General features: G+C 37.9%; 1 pseudogene; it reads right to left on the bottom strand.

Annotated features, from left to right (window-relative positions):
- Positions 1–2,329: 2,329 nt before the first annotated feature.
- LOC100605367 lies at positions 2,330–17,567 on the bottom strand (annotated as a pseudogene).
- Positions 17,568–19,638: the final 2,071 nt, after the last annotated feature.

The following is a 19,638-nucleotide window of genomic DNA, read 5'->3' on the forward strand; positions in this document are numbered from 1 at the left end:
GGTTCAATCTAATCACATGAGTTCTTTTTTTAAACAGTCAAATAATATTTTTGTATTACTAATTTTAACTATTTACAATGAAAAGTTACATATTTTAATTAGTGAAAAGCTAATTCTTTGACCTAGGGAGAAAACACCTGTAGTGACAAATGTTGAAAACGCTTTTTAATCAGTATACTAAGGAGACATTCATATATTTCAAGAATTGCTTAAATGCTGATATTTAAATGTAAGCATGTGACCATATGCTGACTTTAAAATATACAATTAAAGGTATTTATCACAATTGGCTATACTCCCAACATTAATTACAGATACTTTGGAGCATAAATCAAGTGGTTTAAAGTGAGCCTGTAACATACCTAAGGAATACCTTCCCATATTGTACATGCAAATTATTTCTCCTCCATATAAAGGTCTCATCACTTTAAGTTCTAAGTTAAGTTTAACCCAGCTCTGTAAGTCACTACTTAGGGGCTCAGGATGGCCTAAAAAGAAGGAAAAAAAGAATGTAACGAGGACTGATCAACAGAGTTTTCTATATATATGTAACTATATATGATCTACATATGTTATATATGTACTATATCATATAACATTAGTTATATGATATATAAACTATAAATATGATCATTTCTATTACTGATGCCACAGCTAGATTATGTATTATGCACCTTCAAATAAAAGTCGAATAGCGTAAATGCAGAAGCATCACAATGAGTTCCACTTAATACACATAACTATACAAACCAACATTTCTGTTGGTACTTGAAATGGATCAAGTACATCTGGTGGACATTGACCGGTATCAGAAAAGATGGGCCATTACAATGGAGAAGCTTAGGAGGATGATGAACATCATGCCAGAGGTGGTGTTCAGTGTCAAACCTCTTAACAGTGCTGGTGAATAACACTCACTGCTGGTATTATATATGCAGTAGTGAATAAGTGAAGGACTATAACCATAATATGCTCACTTCTTGCTATTTCATTTTATCTTCTGATTACCAGTTAAATATAGTGGTCCCTTAGTATCCATGGGGGATTGGTTCCATGACCCTCCTGGGTACCAAAATCCAGATGTTCAAGACCCTTATATAAAATAGTGTGCTATTTGCCTATAACACATGCACAACCAGCTATATACTTCTTTTTTTTTTTTTTTTTTTTTTTGAGATGGAGTTTTGCTCTTGTTTCTCTGGCTGGAATATAATGGCATGTTCTCAGCTCACCAAAACCTCCACCTCCTGGGTTCAAGTGATTCTCCTGCCTCGGCCTCCTGAGTAGCTGGGACTACAGGCATGTACCACCAAGCCTGGCTAATTTTGTATTTTTTAGTAGAGACAGAGTTTCTCCATGTTGGTCAGGCTGGTCTTGAACTCATGACCTGAGATGATCTGCCCTCCTCAGCTTCCCAAAGTGCTGAGATTACAGGTGTGAGCCACCGTGCCTGGCCAACCTGCTATATACTTTAAATCATCTTTAGATTACTTATAATACCTAATATAATGTAAATGCTATATAGTTATACTGCACTTTAAAAATTTTTATCATTTTTTATTGTTGTATTTTTTTTTCTGAATATTTTAAATCTAGGGCTGGTTGAATTTGCTGATATGGAGGGCCAACCGTACAGAGTTTTAATTTCATAGTTTAACAATGAATGGCCATAAGTGGAGGTCAATACATATACTTAGCATTTCAAGCTAAGCTTGTTCATATACACATCTGAAATTAATTACAAGACATGACCTAACAAATGCTAGCATAACTTTTCTTAAAAGTAATTTTTACAGATATTAGGCCGGGTGTGATGGCTCATGCCTGTAATCCCAGCACTTTGGGAGGCCGAGGCAGGTGGATCACAAGGTCAGGAGATCGAGACCATCCTGGCTAACACGGTGAAACCCCATCTCTACTAAAAATTAAAAAATTAGCTGGGTGTGGTGACAGGCACCTGTAGTGCCAGCTACTCGGGAGCCTGAGGCAGGAGAATGGTGTGAACCCGGGAGGAGGAGCTTGCAGTGAGCCGAGATTGTGCCACTGCACTCCAGCCTGGACGACCAAGCAAGACTCGGTCTCAAAAAAAAAAAAAAAGGAATTTTTACAGATATTAAACTTCGTCTTGCACACTGATGTCAACATATATTTAAGGCAAAATCAGAGCTTTTATATTTTCATTTATTATTCATTTAACTTTTAAAACACGACTATAATTGAATATTAAAACAAAAACAATATCAAGAAGTGAGCATATTATGGTTATAGTCCTTCACTTATTCACCACTGCATATATAATACCAGCAGTGAGTGTTACTCATTGGCACCATTAAGAGGTTTAACACTGAATACCACCTCTGGCATGATGTTCATCATCCTCCTAAGCTTCTCCATTGTAATGGCCCATCTTTTCTGATACTGGTCAATGTCCACCAGATGTACTTGATCCATTTCATCAGCCTCTTTTACTTCCTACCTCTTAGGAAGGAGTTATTCCAGCAAAGAGAGTTTATCATGAAACAGAAAGGCATTCTCAGTAAAGTAGACCTTAAATTTGATGATTAGGTGATCCTTTTCATAGGATCTACAATAAACTGGCATGCCTTCATTTAGCACACACTTAATATCTCTATGCTTGACAATCTGAGTTGGGGGATGAGAGGTGTTGACTGGGGTTTGGTTGTCAAGGGTGGATATTGGCTTTTGGAAGCCATGCATTGCTTCAACCAGTTTTACGCCCATACACATGAAAAGGTCTTCTGGTCGAGTAAGAAAGTATGGTCCTTCTGATCTAAAACAATGATAGTATCTCCTGGCTCCTGATCTCCTTCACCATGAAAGATATCTACTGGTCGTCTTTCATGCCTTTGTCATGAACTTGTAGAATCTTCTTCTCTCAAACTATCTTCCTTCCATTGCAGCTTTTACATCTATCTTTAGGACTGATCTCCTCTCCATGGCTCTGGCACTCCATGCACACAGACTGAAATTCTTGTGCCATTCTAGATCGTATCTGATGAATTCTTATTTGCATTCTAGTACTTCAGTGATTGGGACAGCACTCTACTGCTCCTTTCTTACCACCTTAGCCTACACACTTGCCACAGATCACATTATTTTATGGAGCTAGTTTTCTTGTTGCACCATTAAATACATCTTCTATGGTTACTGAGAGCTGATGCACAATATTTTTACCTCTTTTTCTCTCTGCATCCTTCGTCTTCCTTCAAATAACATATCAACGATGTCCATGAGGGAGCCAAAACTTCCACTCACTTCACGCTTTTTAATTGCCCACTCTCCTCTTTTCTCAAATAATTCAATTTTCTTTGCTTCAGAGAGCACTTCATAAGCTTGAGAAATCTGTTTACACTTCTGTTTGTTATTTGGATTCTCACCAGGGTAGTAATTCAAGACCAGTTTCCTGTAAGGCTCTCTTAACTCTTCCTGGATGGCATTGTGTCTCACCCCCAAACCATTACAGTAAGTGGTTTCTTTCACCACTTTCTACAGCTGGCAAGTGGACTAAGACTGGTGTGTGGGAGCAAGGAGGAGTTTGGGCAGCTACCACTCCTCCATCTCTCACGAAGTGTTTTGGAATGCTCCCTCACATGAGTTCTCAAAAGCAGAGAATTTGTTCAGGCTGGAAGAAGAAGAGAAATGACAGGAGAATTCAGAGAGATTCAAAGCATGAGAAGGATTCAACATGTCCTTGCTGGTTTGAAGATGGAGGGTACAGTATGACAAGGAATGCAGGTGGCCTTAAGGAGCTGAGAGGCTTCTGGCTGACAACCATGAAGGGAACAAGACTCCTGCCCTACAACCACAGGAACAGAATTCATCCAACAGTCCAAATTAGTTTGGGACAGACTTGCCTCTAAAGCTTCCAGAAAAGAACGAAACCGCATGTACACATTGGTGTTAGCCTTATGAGTCTCTAATAAGCAGAGGGTTCAGCTGAGCCACTCGATATGGGACTTCTGGTCTACAGAGCTGTGAGACAGCAAATGTGATAAAGGGGTGTTTCAAGCCACTAAATTTGAGGTAATTTTTTATGGCAGCAATGGAAAATTCACATATGTAAAAAATCTTGAGATCTAGTATGTATTTTACATGTATGGCACATCTCAATTTGTACTAGCCACATTTCAAGTATTCAGTAGTTGCACATGTGGCTAGTGGCTACAGTATTGGACAGTGAAAATCTAGACCAACAGGAGTCAAGATGTCTAGGAAGTACTAGGTTTGTAGCCCAAACATAATGTCACCATGTGGAAAGAGAAGAAGATCAAGGAACGGGGGGACTTGGCAAGTTCTTTTTTGATTCCCCATCCTGTAATCTGTGAATTGGGTAATCTTGCTCATACAGAAAACAGGCTAAATTTTACAAACTTTATAGAGTGTCTAAGTTCATTGGACTCTGAAATTTTTGTTTTAATTGTCTTCTGGCTATTGAAAAAGTATTTTTTGAATGTTTTATTTTTATATCAGTTAAATTTTGGAGCAATCAAGAGAAGAGTTGTTGCTCACACCTGCATTTATGCTTGAGATGGAGAATTAGTTATTTAGTTCTAGCATTATGGGGTCAGGGCAAGGTAGGCAAGGGTAACCATGGAAGATCTCCAGGAGTAGAATTATGCAGATTGATTTAGCTTTCCTAGGAAGGCTGTTACTCCTCACCAGAGAGTTGGCCTTTCAATATCAACCTTCTGAGGTCTAGGTTTCATTTTTATTAAGAAGGGCAGCATGTTTTATCATTCTAATTACATTCCATGTTTAGCCTTCTAAAACCATCTTTTACCATCTCCCTTAATAGATGAAAATATATGTTTATCCTGCAAAATTTAGAGCAACAACTAATCATTGTAATCTAGAACCATATTAGGAAGGTTTCACCAAATAGCTATAAAATTAGACTGGGTTTAAAGGAAAAAAATGGAACCTAGACCAGGAGAGAGCAGAGGGAGGTCTTTCCAGGCTTCGAGGAGCAGTGAACGTAACAGTGGAAGAGAGGAAAGTGAATGGCAGGTTGATTGTTTGATGAAAAGTTTCTTTTGACTAAAGCAAAAAGCTTTTGTAAGGAAAGCTATAGTTGGTGCTGGAGAGGGAAAGGTCAGAACACTCTAGATATGCACTATCCAGTACAGTGACCCCTAACCCCATGTAGCTATGAAACACTAGAAATGTGGTTAGTCTGATTTGAGATATACTGTAAGTATGAAATACACACTGGATTTAAAAGACTTAGTACAAAAATATTATAAAATATTTCACTAATAATTTTATATTGTTAAAATGATAATATTTTGGATACATTGGGTTAAACAAATTATTAAAATTATTTTTACCTTTTAAAAATCTTTTTTAATGTGGCTCCTAGAAGATTTTAAATTAGATATGCGGCTTGTATTATGTTTCTGTTGAACATCATTGCTCTAAACCAAGTGCTTCTCATACTTTAAAGTATATAGGAATCATCTGGGAATCTTGTTGAAATGCACATTCAGAGACTCCCGGGTAAACTGCTTCTGCAGTTCAGTCTTTGGACTACACACTACCTTGCCTGCAATATGTAACTATTCAGGAACTTTTAAAGTCACAGTGACCAGATTGCTGCACCCCAAATCCATTACTTAAGAATCTCTAAAGCTCTGACGTGAGTATCAATATTTGTTATAACTCTCCAGGTTAATTAAACATCTAGCAAATTTGAGGACCCCTGCTTAAGAAGCTCTTGAATAGAAGTGAACTAATTTAAAGTTTATTTTATAGAAAATGGGGAAGTTTGGCTGGGCGCGGTGGCTCACGCCTGTAATCCCAGCACTTTGGGAAGCCGAGGCGGGTGGATCACGAGGTCAGGCGATCAAGACCATCTTGGCTAACATGGTGAAACCCCGTCTTTACTAAAAAAATACAAAAAATTAGCCGGGCGAGGTGGCAGGCGCCTGTAGTCCCAGCTACTTGGGAGGCTGAGGCAGGAGAATGGCGTCAACCCGGGAGGCGGAGCTTGCAGTGAGCCGAGATCGTGCCCCTGCAGTCCGGCCTGGGCGAGACTCCGTCTCAAAAAAAAAAAAAAAAAAAAAAAAAAAAAAAGAAAATGGGGAAGTTCATATATCAGGAGCAATTAATTTGTCACTAGTGAATATTCATTGATTCATTAAGTGAGTTATACTCTGTGTCAGTCATGGTGGTTTATATCACCCTGCTTTCTGGAAGCTAAGAAGCTAGTCAAGAGATAAGATAAATAACTGCAAAGCAATATGGGATAGGTTCAGCATGAGTGGTATAGATATTAAGGGTTATAGGACTTAAGAAAAGGCAGAGTCAATTTTGGGTGGAATAATTATTCTTGGAAGAGCTGATGTATAAGATCTAATACTGTGGTTCTCAACTTTAGGTTGCATCACAATCATCTAAAGTAACCAAGTTGAGAACACTGTTGTCACAGAACACTGCTAATGTCACCCCACCACGCTGTGAATGCATTTTAACCATTCTTACATCTCTGTTCTAATATTAATAATTCAAAATTCAAAGTGCCCAGTGGGAGGCTGATTGGCTGAGCCCAGACCACATGCTCAAGCCCGGTCTGGCCAAGAGCCATTGGCAATGCACTTCTCACTCAAACAAAAATAGGAATGAAGTACAATACTGCTAGGCTTGCTCCCTAACCCTTCCCTCCACCCTCACCAAAAAAAAATTCCCAAACTAAAACAAAACCAAAAACGAACAGATAGACAAAGTGTCTACTGCAGGTAGTACAATTCCAAAAACAGGCATGCATCAGGGGAGACTTGATTATGAACAAAAAGTCAAATTAAATTTTAAGTTGTTAAGTTTGAGATTACAACGTTTAACTTAAGCAGAGATGTCCAGTTAGTTTTGAGAATGAAGTAAAGGCTAGAGAAGGTAGCTTAGGCATCACCTCTTTAGAGGTAAAAATAGAGAACAAATGTGAGCATGAGGAGGCAGAATGTAGAGGTAGGAACCGAGGACTGAGAGTCTCGTAATATCTTCATACTTCTGGGACTCTAGGAATAGTACAAAGGGATGCTGCATTAGATGTTAGCAGGTATTAAACTCCAAACCTATTCAGATTAGAAGAGTTAAATAGGAATTTCTGTTGTGGTACTTCTCAGAGCTATTAATATACTAACTTGCATTATAATGCTTTAGTAATGCTGCGTTTCCAAATATTATTTGGCTAGGAACTCTCTTAAAGAATTAACAATATATTTGAAGACATTTTGGAAAACAGTGGGCTAGAATTTTCTGGAACCAGTAAAAGACGGAAAGAGACTTAGAAAAGTATTCAGGGAGAGAAATAGTAGTACCAGGATCGAGACTATTCAGATAATTCAAACTCCTATTACTCCATTATAATAGAAAATGGGTTTAATAGTATGGGATTAATAGTATTAAATTCTGTTTTACATATATGTCTCCCAAATGCACAGCACTTGGCAAATGGAGTTGTACCATATATATTTAAATGAATAAATAATAATAAAGAGTGAGAAAAGTCCTTTAATTTTCTGTATGGAGATCACAAGAAGTCCTTAGCAAATAGGTGTCTCCTTCAACTCACCTCCAACCAGCTTCAGAATACTGGTGGGGTGGGTTGGATGACACATCTATTTGCTAAGGATCTCTTGAGTGATTTCTCAAGAACCCCTGGCAGAGAGAATTGCCACCCTATCATCTGTTTCTTTTTTCTTGGAAACATAACAAGGGTGACCATAAATTTATCATCCAAACTGGGACACTTGAGAGAGAAAAAAGGGGAGCTATTAATAATTACGCCAGGACAACACATACAAAACAGACTCTCAGGCAAACTGGGACAAATGGTCATCCTAAATATAACTCCTGACGTTTAGCTGTGCGCTTGACTATTAGGAATAAAGTCTGCACTCTTCGATCTCTCTTGTATTTACAGGGAGCCAAGTACCAGATCACAGTAGTTAGTTCCCCTCTTCCCCAAAGTTTACAGAGATGGCTCATATCTTGACCAAAGCTAGTTCTTACCAATCAAGGAAGATGGTAGAAGATGGTTGTAGAAGGCCTCACAGAGATAGATTCTTAACGGGTTCCTTTCTTCTTCCTACTGGCTGGAATGTGGTTTTTCTGGTTAGAGGTTTAGCAGCAATCTTGGATCACAAGGCAGTGTGCTTAAGATGGTGGAACAGAAAGATTAAAGAAGCCTGAGCCTCTGATGATCATAAGCCCTTTTAGTCCAGTCTACCTTTGGCCTATTGTGTGAGGAATCAATAAATATTTATATTTAGTAATCATTGTGGGTCATTTTATCGTTTTCTGTTAATCCTCATTGAACCTAATCTGGGTAGATAAAACCTTATAACAATGCTGTCAAAAAACATAATGTGGGTCACAAATGTGAACCATATGTGTAATTTAAAATTTTCTAGTCATTTTAAAAAACAAAAAAACAAGTGAAATTAATTTAAACAATGTATTTTATTTAAACTATTGTAGCCAAAATATTATCTTTTCAACCTCTAATCAACATGAAAAATATTAATGTGATAATTACATGCTTTTGTTTCATGCTAAGCCTTCACAATTCTATGTGTATTTTGTGCTCACAGCACATCTCAGTTTAGACTAACCACATTGCAAGTGCTCAATAGCCACATGTGGTTACTGGCTATCCTATTAGACAGCACAATTTTAAACCACAAATACCTCCTTTCACCCACCCACTCATGTATTTTCTATCTCTCTCTTCTTGTTTCTCTTCAACAGGTAAACATAGATAAAACTCTATATCTTACACAACAACAACAAAATAACAACAATAAACCCCTTCTCATTCTTCCTTGAAGATATTTTTCTAGTGTTTTTCTTTCTTTCACGTCTCTATTTAATTGAGTTTGCAGTAGCAGGTAACTCTGGTCTTAGGCTAATGACAGAACAGGGTCCTTTAGGATGCCACTTGATAAACTGGTGCCTGGGTGATGTGAAACCATCAGAAATCATATTTTTAGGATGATCTTCTAGCAAATTAAAGCCCATGTATTAGGAGTTTTTAATATCAGGACCGAAACTCACTATGTTTTGCTATGAGTTGCCACAAATAATTGGTCTATTTATCGATCTACTTCATCTATCTATAATGATTTAAGAAAATCACTTCGAGAATCAGGTTACCCCTCTGGTGATGCCAATTTCCTTTACTTTGAGATATATGGTGAAGAGTAACTGAAAGGGAATTGTTGGAGCTGGCACTTGGAAGTTGAGCCTAATCTGGATACTTCCTGGGAGAGGTCATGAATGTATACATCAACTACCATGTGTGCGTCAATGGAGAAGTGATTTCTGGCAGGTAGGCTTTATCGAGTACAGCATAACTTCAGTTATCTGGAGTCTAGTGTTCAAGCACCAGGAATGGTGTCAGTTACAAAAGGAAGAATAATGTGCATCTTGTAAAAAACGAAATAAACCATGAGCTTTGAGTATTTTGTACATGATTAAGAGGAGCCAAAAACGTGAAAGTTATGGTGGATGAGCCGGGATTGATTAATTCTCCAACAAGAGGGAAGAAATCTTCTGGTTTAATAGAGATTTACAAAAAAAGTTAGTCTTTTCATATAGATGTAGCCAAGAAGCTCAGATGACATGATAGGGACCCAACAAAATAAGAAATAAAAAAGGCAGAGAGAAGAGGAAAGCAAGCAAAGGAGATTATATACGGAACAAAAGTGGTGGTAACAAAGACAGAAGTAGTAGCAAAAGAGCCCAAGAAATGTCATCAACTCTGTGGAGGCAGAAAGAATGAGGCAGACATGAAGTGCAGAGACATTATCAGCAACCCAGTGGATGTTTGGGTACTATGTACAATTACATCTTCACAGGCACAATATTTCTGGGAAAAACTACTTATGCCAACTGGAGTCATTTTTTGTTTAATGCTTTACTTACTCATTTGCAGTTATCTAATTTGTACCAGCGGTTTGCACTCTCTTTGGCCTATGTGCTCTCAGTGACCAAAGCCTAGGTGCTATGGGTGATGCTGTCAAACCTAAGACCTGAAACACAGAACATGGGCCAAGAAAAAGTAAGAAGAACAAGAAAGAAAAAGACCATTATGAACACTTTGGTTATCCAGACGTCATTTATCTAGCCCCCTTAACAATATATCCTCCAGCTAAGAACAAGGAATAGCAAAAGACACATCTGAAAATCTAGATAGGTGTTGCCAAAGACTACACGGTGTTTTTCATTGCAATTTACTTATTGAAAACTCTCCAGGTCCCAGAAGTGTGGCCTCACTTTCCCTTTACTTAACCACGCCAGAAACGGTCACTCCCTATGGGCCCTGGTTCCTGAAGAGCCACAGTTATTGCTGCAGAAACATCAACTCTAGGTGCTACTACTAAGCCCGGGTCAATGTGCAGCTTTAAAACCATTTGTCATTCTTTCCTTTTATTGTTGCTGAGAATGTTTTATTCTTACTTTTAAAGAAGTCTAATATACATAGTTAGTATTTTCTTTTTTTTTGAGACGGAGTCTTTCTCTGTCCCCCAGGCTGGAGTGCAGTGGCGCGGTCTCGGCTCACTGCAAGCTCCGCCTCCCGGATTCACCCCATTCTCCTGCCTCAGCCTCCCGAGTAGCTGGGACTACAGGCGCCCGCCAACACGCCCAGCTAATTTTTTGTATTTTTAGTAGAGACGGGGTTTCACCGTGTTAGCCAGGATGGTCTCGATCTCCCGACCTTGTGATCCGCCCGCCTCGGCCTCCCAAAGTGCTGGGATTACAGGCTTGAGCCACCGCGCCCGGCCCATAGTTAGTATTTTCTAAGTCAGTTGCAGATTAGGACAGTAAAAGAGGTCATGAGATAAATTATAGCCAAAGAGGTGGCAGGCGATATTGAGGGTGGGGCAGAAAAATTGTAAAAGCCATGAACTTCATCTCAAACCGCAAAGCCCATTCAGTGTCAGAGTTAGTGTATATGGTATGTGTTGTGGCAGGAAAAGAATGGACTTTGAAATAAGACAGGTCCAGACTCAAGTTATAGCTCTTCTGCTGGTAGCTGTGTGACCTTGGGCAGGTATTTAAGTTATCTGAGCCTCAGTTTTCTCATTTCTAAAGTGGAGATAGTAATATTACCTTCCTTATTCAGTTGTGAAGATTAAATCTATGTAAACCAACATGGTTGTTGCAAATAGTTCCTTCTCTCCTAGAAATGAATAGGTTTTCAGGTTATCAGTGACTTTTATAACTTCAGGTAGTACTTACTAAACTCATACTGGAATGTGGACACCATGCAAAGCACTGGGACATGGAATTAAATGAACAACAGTCTGTATCATCAAGGAACTTAGAATTATTTGGGAAGAAAGATTGTAAAACATAAGTTAGACCGTAGATTAAGGTGAAACAATGGAAGTAGGTTCCAGTAATTGAGGCACTATGTACTAATGGCAGCATGGGGTGGGTGTCAACAATTTGAGGGAGAGCATCATGTGTTTATAGTGAAGATAATCCTGAACCATCAGGAAACGTAAACTATGTCTAAAGAGGCAGAATATAAGTAAATCTTGTATTTTAAATATTCCATTTAAAATGATGAAATCTAAAAAAATTAACTTCCATGGTTTACTTTGGCAAAAAAAATCCATTAATTTCTAATGGAACACCTTATTTATTGATATGTCAAATAAATGAGACATTGCTAAAATGGCAGATGAGAAAGGCAGAAAAGAAGAAATAAGACTATGGAGAAAGGAAGGGGAAAGGAACAGAAATGTTATGGTGTGACCAGAATTGCTCATAAAATCAGTCTTTTGTCAGTGTGGCTTCCTTGCTGTTTCTTTTCATCTTCACAGCTGCCCTGTCTGATTGGTAAAACATGTATTATTCTCTGTATAACTGATGATGAAGTGAAAAATGCAAGGGGCTATTGCTTGTCCAAAGTCACACATTTAGCAAGACATGCATCCAGAAAGTAGAACTCAAGTTCTCTGCTTGAGGCACAAAAAATGTAAGGAAAAAAAGTCACCCTCAGTAGTTCTAAAGAATTTCATCTAAAGAAATAAAGTTTAAAACCAGGAAGCAAATATCTAAGAAGTGGTAATGGCACAAGCATATTCTACATATAAAAGAAGTGCTAAGCATAATTGCTTTGCCATAACTTCTCTTTTTTCCCATGTTTTCTTTTCTCACCTCCTTCCTCCTCCAAATAGATGAAGGCAAGAGAGAAATACCAGAAAGGAAGAGAATAGGAGGGAGGAAATAGAAGGTTATGAGAAAAGAGAAGGGAAAACAATAGGAGATAAATGTGTAGGGAAGTCTTACTCGTGAACGTATGTTTCTGGTAGATTTAAAATTTGTAAATAAGAACATATTTATTCTTATACCACATATGAAAATCCTTGTTTTGAAGTTTCTCCCCAAAACAATTGAGGTCTGGGAAGGGGAAAATGTGTCAAGAGATGTGTATGTTGTCTTGGCCACCCGTAATTCAAAGATTGCCCCATGAATCAAGGGCTGTAAATTTGTACCATTTACATTTTTATTTCTCTAAGCAATCTCTGCAAAATGAAAAAGAACATAATTTTGAAAGCTGGTGTTTATTATTATTTTTATATGTAGTCCCATAATGAATAGGCTGTTTGGACAGAATCAAAAGCCTTCCCTGAGGTCCCCGAGCTGGCATAGCCCCGTAGACTGGTACTCTCTATTACTCAAGGGCATCAACGGACCAGTACACTTCTTCTTCTCCAAGTCACTGTAAATACCACCCAAAGCCTGATGCTGATATAGGGATGTAAAAAAGACCAATGCTGATCATGTTCCCTGGGCACTTCTCAGGAAAGAAAAGCTCATCTGGAGCCCACCCTGCTGAAGCAGGTGGGTGAGATTTAACACCGGCATCATCCTTTACTGTGACCCAGCAGGCACTCCACCAATTGGCAGGCCAGTTTCTCCTCTGCTTGGAGAGGGAGAAAATCAGAGGGCACATCTCACAGGACATTGTGAATGTTCATGGAAAGTACTTAATAGAGGTATTGGCTCATAGTAAGTTCTCAAAACAAGCTGTCTTTCTTCTTTTCAAAAATTAACACTATTTGTCAAGTTTTGGTTTCTCTGACCTTAAATGATCATGTTTAAAATATGAAAACTAGGCTTCAGTCGAAACCAGCTATTCATGGTTTCCTATTGTTCAACACAAAAATTTCCCTCCTTAAAAGAAGTGACAGAAATCTGGTGGTGTTTGAAATGTCTGCATTAAAAGTTTTATGTGGCTGGATATTTGTGGGCTTCTTCCATACAGTTGGGAAGGATTGCTCCATGAATCAAGGGCTGTAAATTTGTACCATTTACATTTTTATTTCCCTAAGCAATCTCTGCAAAATGAAAAAGAACATAATTTTAAAAGTTGGTGTTTATTATTATTTTTATACGTAGTCCCATAAATATGAACACTTTAAAACCTCATTCATTTGGAATAATGGAAGAAAAATGTGAGAAATCTGCCTGAGAAAATATTTGGGAAGAAGTGGAGTTTTAGTAATGTCAAAGAAAGTTAATATTATTAACTAAGATATAAATGGATTTTAATAAGTAATAAAGCTAAGTTTGTAAAAACTACACTTCACAAAAGGCCCTGGTTTTATACTATATCATAAGAATAAGCTACTTTGATAACATAATAAATTTAATTACTAGAACCAAAAATAAATGACTCTTTTTTAAAAAACTGGATTTGCCTACTTTATAAATAAGACTCTAAAGAATTATCTGAAGAAAAAGTACCATTTCTTAATTACATATAGTTTAGTTGGTTATCTTCACATGAGATCAGTGAAGTATGGATTAATGGAGTTTTATTGCATAATGCAAGTTAAAGCAATATACGAATAAAATAAACAACCCAATTATTTTATCTCATATCATAGCTTCTAAGCACCTAGGGCTTGGGGCTCGTTTATCTTTAGTTGTATATGGACAAAACTCTGTAAAGGGAATGCCAGGGGTGTGGAGTTGTTAACTCTTTCCATGGAAACAACACTGAAGAGAAGAAAGCCAGGGAAGCCGGAGGTCACAGCAACGTCCTTCTCAGGGGGTGCAAGCATGATTTCAGTGTCTGGGCTCTGGAGTCACACTGCCTAAATTCAAGCTCTACTTCCCCGTGGCAGACTCAGTGACAATGGGGAAGTTACTTCAGTTCCTCATCTGTAAAATGGGATGATCATGGAATCTCACACGGTTCCTGAAAGAGTAACATTTCAAACAGTGCCTGACACACAGTGAGTGCTCAGTCATTTCTGCTGTCTCTATAGCTGACCTGATATTAAAGGATATTTGTCCACCTTTAACCTCATGACAACAAGAAAATCAAGCCCTAACTTAGATGATCAATTTACCTATACTTTACCATGTCATTTCATAGTTTTGTGTATTATAATATTAAAATATCTCACCAAGAAGGTGACTTTTAAAAGTCGTTCTTTATATAAATGCAATATCAAATGCTTTTAAAAATCTAAGAATAGAACATCTACTGAAGTTCTGTTCCTCTATTGTTAGTATTTGGACGACCTTCATGGACCTGTTTAGATTGGTTACTTCTTTTGTTAGAGTTTTATGGTGATTGAACTATCACCAGGAGAGTGCTTGAATTTGCCCTCTGTAACTTGCTCTTTGCTAGCCATCAGCCACTTGTTTAAGCCTCAAAACCTGTTTCTCCATGATTCTTCTCTTTCCTATACATCCCACATCCACCATATCACAAGAAGTGTAGACTCTGCGTCTGAAATATGTCTTGATTCCATCTGTTTCTTTCTCTCTCTACTATCATCACACTCTTCCAAGCTGCATCCACCAGTCCTCTTGCCTGGGCTACTGTGATAGGTTCCTAAATGATTTGCTTGCTTTCACCTCTTTCCTTATAAAATTCATTCTTTACTGAGAGCTCACAGTGATCCTAGCGAAACATACATGGAACCCTGTTACTACTCTTATTTGCAACATTTCAGTGGCTTCTTGTCATCATTAGAATAAAATCCAAACTCCTTATTCTGGCATACAATGCTTTCTGTCCTCTGACCACTCCCTATCTCTTCGACCTTATGTCCTTACCCTCTCACCAACACTCACTGTCCTCAGCCATACTGGCTTTTTTCTGTTTCTTGAACGTGCCAAGCTTGCCATCTTAAGACCTTTGTGCTAGCTGTGCCTTCTGCCAGGAATGTACTTACCTCCAATCTTCTCATGGGCCAACTCTTTTTTGCCCTTCAGATTTCAGACTAACTATCACTCCCTGGAGATGCCCTTCCACTCCCACCCAATCAAAAGCACCTGCCTAGTCACTTGCTATCATATTGCCTTTTAAATGTTGTGTGTGATATTTGTCATGGTCTGATCTTTCTTGCTCATCTATTTACTTCTAATTTATCTATTTGTATATTACCAGCCTTGCTCCAACTAGAATATAAATTCCAACAGAGTGGGAACAATGTCATTCTTACATTCTTATATGGTATAGTTTGTGTTGGAACACTGTTTGGAAGACAGTAAGCATTCAGCAATTATCTTAACTCAATGAATGGAATTCTCAGGTTGCCCAAGGGAGGAAGCTCCCTGTGTCCTAACCGGGACCACCTCTTAATCTCCTCAATTCTTAATTTACATCCAGAATTATTCCACCCAGAGCCCAGAAGAGTGTAATGACTTTAATTCCTCCCCAAGAAAGCAGTATAGCTGACTACTTCTTTCAGCACTGCCTTGCATAACCATTATTTCTGTACTAGGATTTGTTTTGCCTCCCTTTTCCCAATTTTCTTTTTCTTACCTCATATTAACATCTTTGACAAAATTCTCTTATTCAATTCACATAACAACCTGGGTAAGTATTATTACATCTTTTTTTTCCCTAACGGACAAAGTGGAGGCTCAGAGAGGCCAAGCAACTCACAAGTGATAAAGATTTGAACACAGATCTGTCAATATTGAGATCATGAATTTATTTATTGCCTGGAGATAGTGTTCTACCAATTATTGTGGTCACAAATTTTCCACAATAGCCATTGATGAGTTGACCAAACGATTCCCAAACTTATTTGGGGATTCCTGTGTCCCCTTAGACTTGCAGAATAAAAGTCTGGAGTATAGCTCAAGAATTTTCTTTCTTTCTTTCTTTCTTTCTTTCTTTCTTTCTTTCTTTCTTTCTTTCTTTCTTTCTTTTCTTTCTTTCCTTCCTTCCTTCCCTCCTTCGTTCCTCTTTCTCTCTTTCTCTTTCTTTCTTTCTCTCTTTCTCTCTTTTCTCTTTTCTTTCCTTCCTTCTTTCTTTCCTTCTTTCTCCTTCCTTCCTTCCTTCTCAGAGTTTTGCTCTGTCACCCAGGCTGGAGTGCAGTGGCACAATCTCGGCTCACTGCAACCTCCACCTCCTGGGTTCAAGCGATTCTAATGCCTCAGTCTCCCTAGTAGTTGGGATTACAGGTGCCCACCACTACACACAGCTAATTTCTGTATTTTTGGTAGAGACAGGCTTTCTTCATGTAGGTCAGGCTGGTCTCGAACTCCTGACCTCAGGTGATTCACCTGCCTCAGCCTCCTGAAGTGCTGGGATTACAGATGTGAGCCACTGCAACCAGCCCCAAGAATTTGCATTTTTAAGGAGCTGTCTAGATTATTCTAAAGGCAGCCAGTTTTAGGTCTCATTGACTTAGAGAAGAAGCAGCAGGTAGGGTAATGTTAAATTGAGTACGTGTTATCTTTGGAAAGGTCTTTTAAATGTCAGCTGAGATTAGTTTATCTGGTTAAGTTGGTGACTGAGATGTGGAAATAGGGGATTGGAGACCTTCAAGTTTCCTCAAGGAGGAAGAAGCATCTGCAATTTTCTAAGGGAAAAGCCACAAAGCACGTGATGGGGCCTGAGCTTTGGTGAGGGCTTTCCAAGGGGAGCACTGAGAGTACAAAAGCATTCTTTCAATGTTATGAGGTTCTCCAGTAAAGCCCCACTAGATATTTGAGCTTTGTAAACTGTCTCTTCAAGTTTCTTAAAATCTTTACATAAGTTATTCAACATGTTTTGAATCATTAAAAAATCTAGGTAAAGTGGGTGAAAAGGGCATTTTATAGAAGTATAAAATAATCTAGGCTGTCAGAGGTGGCTTTATAAGCATGTCTAAACTATTCCCAAACTACTGAGAAGTCTGTTTTATGATAAAATCGTGATGTAATGAGGAGAAACAACACATTCAGAGTGCTTTTCCTATTGAAAAAGCTAAAATTTTGACAAATTCAGATACCCTGATAGTAAGATGCTGGTTCTGCCACCCTTTATAGCATTGAGTCCTATCTAATAAAAGAGATAAATGGCCTCCTGGAGCTTAGAGACCATGGAAAGTCACATCTGGTAGCTTGCACCTGGCTGACCTATTCACAGAACAGGTCAATGTAGTGCAAAAGGGCATTTTTTTTTTTTTTTTTTTTAATCAGCTCTGCTGGAGGGAATTGAGCAGCAGTCAGGGGAGGTTTTCATCCTTTCACACCATTCCACTCACTGAGCTGGTTCCTTCAACTATGGCTCGGAGGGCCATGACTCTGCATTTGATACCACTATAGCAAGCTACCCTTAGCCTTTTTGTCACTAGTGCAAAATTGGAAATTCAATTATTTCTATATTTTCTGAATTGATTCATGATCCAAATAAAAACTCAATCACTTTATTTTATTACAACTTGTTTTAGGACTAGGTTCCATTGTCTTTACAAATATTCTAATATTGTGTTTTGTATTTCATATTCATTTTATTTGGTAAGTTGAGCTTTCTTCAACAACTGGTTGTCATGAAAAATTTTTTTTTTTTTTTTTTTGCTGTTTTCAAATTTGAAACTTTTCCTAGAAAAGTTCTAGGTTCTAGGAAAACCACTTGGCAGAGAGGCAAGTTGGAGTCAGGTTATAAAGAATACCATTTTTGATCTCAGTACTGTGATGCTCCACTAGTACCTACAATATGCTTTTCTAAAACGTAGGTAGTAAAGTTGGGCCTTTTATAAAGTTTGTAAGTTTTGAGATGCCTGAATTCTGGGTGAAGTACTTGTTGGATTAGATTGGAAGACTGTCTCTTAACTAGATCCAGAATGTCTCCAGTCAGAGTTGGTTTCTATCTTCTATTTTCCAGTGGATGCCTATATGCTAAATCTAAGGTTTAGTATCACAACTCTTCTCTTCAGATCATCAGTTTAAGATGTTAACAACATCGGAAAGACCATGTTTAGTTATTCTAAAAGTGACTTTTTCTAAATTTTCTACTCTATCTTTTAACTTTTCTATTTCTCCATTCAAGTTTAAATGGCCTAAAAGAAAAGGCAGTACTTACCCAGATAATGCAAAGATTTGCCCTCTGGTGTTTATGGACCCCAAGTCCTCAGTCACTGATGACCTGAATTTCTAGCTTATCTGATAAATGCTGAGATTTCACATCACCTCATTCTGAAGAGCCAAGTTCATACTGAAATAATTTTCCTTTTATTCAAAGCAAAATATCAATATGCCCAGAATAGTCTACCCCTTCAAAAGAGAAAAGTCAGGAATCTTTGAGACTATTATGTATAATTATTTTATGTTTAGCTAAGGCACTTTTTAAAAGGCTTTAAATATATACTTTAGTTTTTTTTTTAAAAAGGATTTTATGTAGAGTTCAAATATTTAGTTTAACATGTTTAAGTTTCAATGATTCATGTCAAAATAAAATTACACATTAGCTAAATGCCAAACAAGCTTGACATGGAGATGAGTCAGATCTGGGCCATTCTGGCTCCAGACTGCAAAGTGCTGTTAAGTATTTCCGCATTATGCATGCCATCTCCCTACAGAGCACCCTCTCTCAGCATTCAGACCATGGGCTTAGGGGAGTTGCACTAGAAATATGGAGAATACTCCATTTCTGTTCATTTATCATGGCTGAATTGGTATAATGAATGGTGACAAATAGGCCTTTTTCATTTACACAACAGTTACCATTACCTTTCAATGGTTTCTGCTTGTGAGTTAAAAATAGCAAGTTTAATTACACAAAAGCTGGTGGACGCATGTGGTGTGAATTTAATGGGAGCAACCAGAGAGAGGCTGCTGGACATCAACTTTGATCCTGCGTAGGGAGATAAAATCTATATAAATATACACATGGAATGAGCTGTTAGAGATTACAGAAGTCATATGAAAATTTACTTCTTCACATCAGTGTTATATTTATCTAGAAAACATGACAGATTGAGAGCAAAAACAACTGCTAAATATGATTCCTTGATTTCCTTCTGTCTCAAGAGTTAAACACACCTCTGAATTCAAATTGTATGTGGAATGTTAATTTTGCAAGATGTCTTCAACCTAATTTCAAGAAGTGCTGAAGGTCTGATCATGGTATTTAACGAAATATCATCAGTTAGGAGAGAAGAGCCCATCATAGCATTGTCAGTTGGGTAGTAAAATTCTTATATATAAAATCAACTTGATAAAGTGTGGCCCCAAAATGTAATTATTACCACTAGACAACCATTTAGAGTTATTTGACATCTATTATATGTCAATAAATCTACCTGAAGGTGGATCACAAGCACATAAAAGATTTTCTTTAATAGCCCACAGTTAATATATTTTCCTTATCGT

Source organism: Nomascus leucogenys, chromosome 3, assembly GCF_006542625.1.
Source record: "Nomascus leucogenys isolate Asia chromosome 3, Asia_NLE_v1, whole genome shotgun sequence".
NCBI lineage: Eukaryota > Metazoa > Chordata > Mammalia > Primates > Hylobatidae > Nomascus > Nomascus leucogenys.